Below are 6,531 nucleotides of genomic sequence, written 5' to 3' on the forward strand. Positions count from 1 at the left end.
AGTGCGGCAACACCCGGAAGGCCCCCTGCCCCGGGACTCAGCGCGCCGCCTCCCGGCCGGCCTGCAAAACCTCCGTCTCGACCCGCAACTCTTATTTGCGGAACCCTGGTCAGATTCCTTGACTCCTGCCTCCAGGTCACTCAAAGGCGGGTGAGAGAGGCCGATGGGGGGACACGCAGAAGCCTCAGAACCCTGCTGATTCCCGACACCCTCGGACGTTCAGCTTCCACCCACCGCGCCCAGCGAGCGCTTAAGGCCCCGCCCCGCGGCAGCATGGACGTCATGCGCACTGGGCGCGGTTGCTTGGGCCCGCCCACCACTTCGGGGCCGTACTGCGCCATGACGTCAGGTGCGTGGTGGCGTGCGCAGCGGCGGTCTTGGAGGACGGCGTGTTGTCTGCTGGTTGCTTGCGGCGACCGTTTCCTGGGCATCTTCATCATCCACGGCCATCCAGGGCACTAGGCGGTGCCCACCGTTTTTTACGCCCAGGTAGGGGTCGTGAGGGCTTGGGGCTCGGTAGCAGGCGTCGCGGGAGGCCGAGCTGTCGTGGGTTGGGGCGTCGGATGCATTCGGAGCCCAAGCCGGAATTCCTTATACGTACTACTTTTTTGTTTGTTTGTTTGTTTGTTTTGAGTTGGAGTCTCACTCTGTCGCCCAGGCTGGGATGCAGTGACACGCTCACGGCCACCGCAACCTCGACCTGCTGGGCTCAGACGATCCTTCCAAGTACTTGGAGCCCCAGCCTTCCAAGTAGTTACAGACGCGTGCCACCACGCACGGCTAATTTTTTTTGGATGTATTGTAGAGACGAGGTCTCGCCAAGTTGCCCAGGCTGGTCTCGAACCCCCCGGGCTCAGGCAATTCTCTCGCCTTAGCCTCCCAAAGTGCTGGGGTTACAGATAGAGCCACTGCGCCCGGCCACGTGCTACTTTTTTACAAGGGGCCGTTAAGCATATTCGGAACATTTTCCCCAGAGGAGACTCGAGGTCCATGGGATGACTCACACGTGCTTCTGAGAGTCTTTCAGAAGAACAGTGGGGTTTCTCTTGTGACCTGCAGGGCCCTCTAGGCGGGATGGGACGTGTGCTCTGGAGGGACCTCACTGGGAGGAAGGGGACCTGTGACCTGAAACAACCTCCCTGGGAGTGATGGGATGGTGGGTAGATCTGCCTCGAGAGATGCCTTAGAAAGGTTTCAGGTGATGTGGGAAGCTAGAGCTGAATGGTGGCTCCGAAGCATTGGCTAGAGCTGACTGCATCTGTCCTTTTCTAGGCGGGAGTAGTGCCCGAGGTGACAGTCGTACAGTGAGAGGGCATACTGTCACAGAGCAGCCCTTCTGCAAGATGCCTTGGTAAGTTACTTTCCAGAGGCCCCAGCTGTCTTCCCGGAACTGGACCTGCATTTTTGTTTTATGGGGAGCACCCTCATCTAATTTATTTTGTGTGTCCTGGCCTGTACCCTAGCTCAGAAGTGTTTCCTGAACTGTAAAACACATGGGAAAAATGAGGGAGAAGGGCTATTTTTGTATAACCACAAGATGATATTTCTGTGGTCTTAATAAGGCACCACACTAGCATTGGTGCCACAGAGAATAATGTGGAAGTTGAGCATGTATTGTGCGATCTGTTTAATAAGGCTACCTCTTCCAAGACACCTTCCCTTATTCCCTCAGCCAGGAAGGGTCTTTTCCTGAGTGTTATCCATAGCAGTGGACTCCTGTTCCCTCAGTCTCCAGCAGGGGCTGGTGCTTACTACTGGGATGTGGGAGATTTGGGTGAAGACAGGTGGCAAGCCTCCAGCGTGCTTGGGTCTGCTGTGACCCTATGCATTCCTACAGCGCTTGCCAGAACAGTGTTGAAACGGTTTGAGGCCTTGCCCTGCTCCATCCAGAGTGAGGTTATAGAAGTTTCCGACAATTACTTGATTTCTCTTGGATCTGGTCGGCTGGACATAACAGATCTGCACTTGTCTAATGTGGCAGCCACTTGATACATGTGATTAAATCAAAATTAAATAAAATTTGCTATTCCATTCCTCGATTGTACTAGCCACATTTTGGGTGCTTAGTGGCTGCAGATGACAAGTGGCTACCATATTGGACTGCAGACTAGAGAACATTTCTGTCTTTGCAGAATCTGTTTTGGACATTGCTAAAAGGTGTCAAAGGTGACAGGATGTCATTGGGTGCTTGCTGTGCCCCAGACTCAGAACACATTTTGTTCTGTATCCTTAAAACAAAAGCCTTAAAAGAGTTGGAAATGAAGCTCAGAGGGGTGGTAAAGATAAGGGTTGATCCAGAGTAGAGAGGAACACAGAAGCGTCCTGCCTGGAGAGACTGATGGTACAGGATGTTTACAATTAGAAGCCAAAGCCAAGAAGACCAGGGCTCTTCAGAGTTCTGCAGAGGTGCTGAATGCCCAGGTGCTAATGGAGGGTGAGGTCAGTGCGTGCTGATCTTAGGGAAAGAACTCAGAGAAGAGGAGTGTGCTCGGATTGGTTCAACACCTGTTTCGTGGCAAGCCTCTAAATTCTTCACCTAATTTCAGTATTTGAGGCATCACCATGGGGTAGTTTTGGGTTCAGTACAGATGTGAAACCCAAGGTCAGAATTGTCTAAGCCAGCAGCCTGTGTTAATATCTTCTCTCTTTTTTTCTTTTTGAGTTGAAGTCTCACTCTGTTGCCAAGGTTGTAGGGCAGTGGCACGTACATGGCCACCTCAGCCTCATCCTGGGCTCAGAGGATCTTCTACCTCAGCCTTCCAAATAGCTGGAGCCACAGGCGCATGCCATCACGCCTGGCTGATTTTTCTTGATTTGTTATAGAGATGAGGTCTCGCCTAGTTGCCCAGGTTGGTCTCGAACCCATAGGCTTAAGCAATTCTCTCATCTCAGCCTCCCAGAATGCTGGGATTATATGCATGAGTCACTACGCCCTGCCTAGCCTGTGTTAATTTCTAAAAATGCCAGACCTGGAAACCTGAGGGGAATCTAGAAGCAATTGGGAAGTTTGGGTGGGAGAGAAGTACCTTTGTGTTTGTGTGAGGGCTGTTGGGTGTGGTAGAGGATAGGCTGGGATGGGAAGAGTTGTCAGCATGAGCAGCATAGCTCCTGTGTTCCTCTGGAAAGTGAGGTCACTTCTCTTGAAGGCAGAGGCTTCTAGCTGACAGTATCTGTCTCTTCAGGAGCAGTCACTGGACACCTGGGCCTGCTGTTGGGAGATGTTTTGTGAGCCTCATGCTTCTGCAGTCTGTGAGTGCCCTTTTCCCTTTTATCTTTTCAAGGATGTTTGTACAGCGAACTGCTATAAAAGGTGGTGCCTTCCTCCAGAGCAGAGAATGGGCATTCTTGCTGCTCTTGTATAAGATTAGGAGTCCTGCACTTGGGGTACCTTTCCTGTAACATAGCCTACTGCATGTGCGGGTACCTTGTGACTCCTCTTGTGTCACCCATCGGAACTGGGGGCTTAGGGAGGTAGAAGATGCTGATGTCGGGCTATTGCTGTGAATAATCAACTGTCCTTTGTCTCTAATTGAAGAGTCTTGTGTTTTCTGGCAGGCTACCTTGTTAGCTGCAAGGAGGAAGTTCTGCAGACCTTCCCAGTTCCTGGTGACTGCCTTCTCCCAGTGGCTCCACTCTGTGTCCCTGCCCCAGCACATGGCGTCCCTCCGTGTTTCCACAAGAGCAATCCCAGGATGCCAGAGCTAGTAGAAACGTGAGATGGTTTCTTCAATGGCTGCCAGGCTGTTCCATGGAACTTGTGCGGGGGTAAGTGTGCAGGAAAGGTCTGGCCTAGCAAGTCATCTCACTTCAGTTTTGTTTTTCCTTAAGTCACCTGGCCATAAAAAAGTAAAAAAGCATCAACTTATTCTGGCCTTTCCATGCTGTACGTCAGGTGGTTGAATCCCATGAGACTGTTTTGAGCCAAACAGTTGTCTAGGTTCTGGACTAATGGGCCCTGCTTCTTAGGGCTGGTATTTAACTGCCTTTATGGTTTGACTTCAGCCTGCCTTTTCCCCAGAGTTGCCTTAGGTCAGTGGTCAGTGTGTTGGCCTGGAAGGGGTGTGGCCTGCCACTAAGGTTGATTACAGCTCTCTCAGCCCTGGTGGGAGTGGATGCAGGAGTCAGGAAACTGGATTCAGTTCTCCTGTTGTCACTGATGTCACTAGGGGTTTATAACAATCCCTAGTTGTGTGGATTTCATCACTCAGTTTCACAACAGGCCTTTGCAGTGTTTCTAATCCTGTTTTTACAGAAGAGGTCATGGAAACTGAGAAATGAGGCCTGCCCATGTTGATACGCCCAATGAGGAAAATGATGCCTGATGTGGAGCAGAATTTGAACTCAAGTCTTTACATCTTAATTGTCTGAGTAAGTTTGAAACCTTACTTGTTCCCCTTCTAGAAGGAGTCAAGAATTTCTGGTTCTTGACCTGGGCTGGGGTTTGGGTGGTGGGACCTGATGGTGCATCTAACTGATATTCTCTCACCCTAGGTTCTCTGCTTCTGGAGTGAGGAGCCTTTCTGTGCATCAGGACCCAGTCCTTTCTGGCATCATCTGAATGAAAATGAGGTGTTTAATAAATGTGCTTTTAAATGAGTGATTCAGTACAGCCTCTTTCTATATGCTAGATGCAAAGATAAGGAAGACCTTGTCCCTTCTTGAAGGAGTTAAGTCCAAAGGAGCCCCAGTGTTTTCCATTGCCAGTATTCTTGCCTGGTAAATGACCACTTGGAATCTGGTCTGTGTGCCACCTGTTTGAACTGATGGTGACAAGCTGTAATGGTATTTGCCACAGAGAGATGCAAAGGTATTGTTATCAGGAGCTTTATGTTCATGGAGTGGGCTCCAGGAACATTAGACAGTTGGTTCAAAAGGATACCCTATCTCTTCATATACTATTAGATAACTTGCCTAAGTACCAAAACCAAATTACAGAAAGTAATACTCAGGGCATGTGTGATATGCCCCAGGTTGATGATGAAATTGTGGGCCACTTGTGGTGGCTCATACCTGTAATCCCAGCACTTTAGGAAGCAGAGGTGAAAGGATTGCCTGAGTCCAGGGCTTGGAGACCAGCCTGGGCAACTAGCCAAGACCTTTTCTCTGCAATAAATCAAAAAGTTGGCCTGAGGGAAGGCTGAGATGGAGGGATTACCTGAGCCCAGCAGATTGAGGCTGTGATGGCCATGAGTGTACCACTGCACTCCAGCCTGTGTGACAGAAACTCCAACTCAAAAAGGTAAAAATATAAAATGAGACCGAGTACAGTGGCTCAAGCCTGTAATCCCAGCACTTTGGGAGTCCAAGGTAAGGGAGTTGCCTGAGCCCACAGGTTCGAGAACAGCCTGACAACTTGGCAAGACTTCATCTCTACAATAAATCAAAAATTAACTGGGCATGGTAGCGCTTGTTTGTAGTTCCAGCTGCTTGGAAGGCTGAGACAAGGATTGCTGGAGCCCAGCAGCTCGCCCAAGCTGGAGTACAGTGGCACATTCATGGCCACTGCAGCCTCCACCTGCTGGGCTCAGTTGATCCTCCACCTCAGCCTTCCAAGTAGCTGGAACTACCGACACGCTCCACCACACCAGGCTAATTTTTTGATTTGTTGTAGAGATGAGGTCTTGCCAAGTTGCCTAGGCTAGTCCCTGGACTCAGGCAATCAGTCCTTTTGCCTCTGCCTTCCAAAGTGCTGAGATTACAGGCATGAGCCGCTATACCTGGCTACAGTCACTTTTCCTTTTTTTTTTTTTGAGTTGGAGTCACTCTGTTGCCCAGGCTGTGGCATGCTCCTGGCCACCACAACCTCGACCTGCTGGGCTCTGGCGATCCTTCCACCTCAGCCTTCCAAGTAGCTGAAACTACAGGTGCACGCTACCACGCCTGGCTAAATTTTGATTTATTGTAGTCTCAGGTTGGTCTCAAACCCGCGGGCTCAGGCAATCCACTAGCCTCGGCCAATCTAAATGCTGAGATTACAGGCTGAGCCACCAAGCCCAGCCTAACAGTAAATTTTCTACTGACAGTGAATGGAAGAGTACCCATAGGTGCCAAGTCTTTGTCTCATACACCAGAAAGGATGACACTGAAACAAAAGGGCTGGCAACAGGTGGTACAGCATCTCCCCTTGCTGATGAGCCAATTCTAGACCGGGCTTAGTGGCTCAGCACTTTGGGAGACTGAAGCAAGTGGATTGCCAGAGCCCGTGGGTTTAAGATCAGCCCCAGCAACTTGGCAAGACCTTGTCTCTACAATAAATCAAAAAATTAGCCAGGCACTGGGCTCGGTGGCTCAGCCTGTAATCCCGTGCCTTTGGGAGGCTGAGGTGAGTGGATTGCCTGAGTCCGTGGGTTCAAGACCCGCCTGGGCAGCGAGACCTCATCTCTACAATAAATCAAAAAATCAGCCAGGTGTGGTAGCGCATGCCTGTAATTCCGGCTACTTGGAAGGTTGAGGCGGAAGGATCACCGGAGCCCAGCAGGTCAAGGCTGTGGTGGCCGGGAGCGGCCACTGCACTCCAGTCTGGGCAACCTG

General features: G+C 50.7%; 1 long non-coding RNA gene across 2 annotated transcripts; it reads left to right on the forward strand.

Moving 5' to 3' along the window:
* Positions 1-361: 361 nt before the first annotated feature.
* Positions 362-4,597, forward strand: LOC103269281. Of its 2 annotated transcripts, XR_504870.2 has the most exons (6): positions 362-489; positions 1,273-1,351; positions 3,183-3,249; positions 3,556-3,765; positions 4,253-4,368; positions 4,492-4,597. It is a non-coding gene; the product is annotated as an uncharacterized LOC103269281 (long non-coding RNA). The 2 variants fall into 2 exon arrangements; XR_504871.2 differs by lacking the exon at positions 3,183-3,249.
* Positions 4,598-6,531: the final 1,934 nt, after the last annotated feature.

Source organism: Carlito syrichta, unplaced genomic scaffold (genome assembly GCF_000164805.1).
Source record: "Carlito syrichta isolate Samal-C Ts95f unplaced genomic scaffold, Tarsius_syrichta-2.0.1 Scaffold309173, whole genome shotgun sequence".
NCBI classification, from domain to species: domain Eukaryota; kingdom Metazoa; phylum Chordata; class Mammalia; order Primates; family Tarsiidae; genus Carlito; species Carlito syrichta.